We start from the raw sequence: 2,011 nt of genomic DNA, 5'->3' as shown, positions 1-2,011 counted from the left end.
AGCAGGCTACTGGGGCACCTTTGCACTGAAACTTCTGGAGCCCTATGAGTATCTGTGTTTGCATTTGCCACTTGCCAGCTTAGGGATTTGAACCAACTAATGTCAATCTTAAAACCTCTCAACCAGCCAGAATTAAGAGAATTTGGAAATCATCCACCCATTTTTCTTGGCCTGACCACAATAGTCACATCCTATTGCCCTAGTGGTCAAATTGAAACTCAGAACCACAAAGACACTTTAGTGTTTGTGTAGCTACATTACTCTACTCACACTACATACTTGGGGCAAAGTGATATACTACAGAATCATAACACAGTGACAGAATATACCCTCATAGTGTGGTAACTAAAGTAGAGGAGCAGAGTCATAAGCAGCAGCCCATTGGTATAAATAACTGATCAGATGAAGTTTCAGATGACACTAAAGCTTCACTGTTATTACCCATAAAGCTCTAAGAAAATAGGAAAATGAAGGACTTTATCTGCAATGGAATAAAAGGACAAAAGTTCAGACAAGTCATGGATTAGACAAAAATTCTCAAGCATTGTTGAGGAGGAACTAAAATCACCACTCTGCAATGCAATGGAAATTAAGCAATCAGTTGAAGTGTAAATTAACTAATCACTGGAAAAGAAATTTAATAAATTCAAAGAATAATTGCTGATACAGAGTATGAAAAGATTCCTACAAATAGAATTGCAGAAGATAAAGAATACAATAGAAATCCATAGCAACAGGATTTTGATGTGGAGAACTGTATCAGCAAACTTAAAGACAAAATATAAACCAATATCAACAGTAAAGTGTCTGAAAAAAAAAGAAGTAAAGGCATGAGAAAAAAAGAATGTAACTGCAAGAGAAATAATCTCAAATTATATGAATAACAGAAGAGGACAAAGAGAAAGGGGAAGACTGTTTGATGGAAGAGAAAATAACTCAAATCTTCCCTAGTTTTTAGAGGAAGACATTTTCACAAATTCAACAGATTAAAAGATTAACAAAATAAAGAAACTCAAACAGAACACCATGTCGTACTGTAACAAAATGAAAAAGAACGATTAATAAAGCATCAAGAGATAAGAAAATCCCCAAAAAGTAAGATTACTAATGCATTGAGAAAGAATGAAATAGAAACTTCAAATATAAGGAAAATAGCATAAGAGCCACAACATCTCTCTTGTAGGAAACCATACAAGCAAGGAAAAAGTGGAATGATTTGTTTAAATAATTGAATGAAAAAACTTTAACCTAGAGTCCATTATCTTGCCACTTTATATATAAGGTGGGATAAAAACATTCCCAATCATGTGGGGTGGGGAGGAAGGACACTTGGGATATTGGTCATGGGAATGTTGCGCTGGTGAAGGATATATAATATATATATATATGATATTTATATATATTAAAATCAAAAAAAGAAAAGATAAGGCCTCCCAATTCTTACCACAGGCTGTGTGCTTTTACACTGTATAGAAAGAGGAGTAAATGCACCGCACATACACCTCAACCCAGGCCCTTTGTCTGGTCTGTATTGTGAATTGGGGGAACAAAAAAAAACATTCCCAATCAAACAAGAGCTGGCAACACTTGCTATAGTTAAACCTGAAAGAAATATTTAAAGGCAGACTATAAAAATTGTCAATTTCAGAAACAACAATCCCACACAGAAAAATAACAAGACAGTTCTATATTTCAATAATCTTTTTTTGTTTTGGATTTTGGACCACACCCAGTGGCGCTCAGGGGTTACTCCTCAATGTCTGCTCAGAAATTGCTCCTGGCAGGCACGGGGGACCATATGGGATGTCGAGATTTGAACCATCATTGGTCCTGTGTTGGCCACTTGCAAGGAAAACACCCTTCTTTGAAAGAATAATTATGATAGAGACTAACAAGGGAAAAGAGAAATATCCAAATATCCAAATAAATCATATAATATTAATGGGGAAAATTTCAACAAAAGTATCAGTAATTCAAGGTATCTGCTTAGCTGTATAACACAAAAGACAAA

The 2,011-nt window shown here is 35.1% G+C and overlaps 1 pseudogene; it reads left to right on the top strand.

The window, feature by feature from the left end:
- Positions 1 to 1,427: 1,427 nt before the first annotated feature.
- Positions 1,428 to 1,552, top strand: LOC125999878 (uncharacterized; annotated as a pseudogene).
- The last annotated feature ends 459 nt before the right edge of the window (positions 1,553 to 2,011 follow it).

This window comes from Suncus etruscus, chromosome X (assembly GCF_024139225.1).
Source record: "Suncus etruscus isolate mSunEtr1 chromosome X, mSunEtr1.pri.cur, whole genome shotgun sequence".
Classification (NCBI taxonomy): domain Eukaryota; kingdom Metazoa; phylum Chordata; class Mammalia; order Eulipotyphla; family Soricidae; genus Suncus; species Suncus etruscus.
Note: the sequence above shows the minus strand (reverse complement) of the source record. Positions and strands in the feature narration are given on the sequence as shown.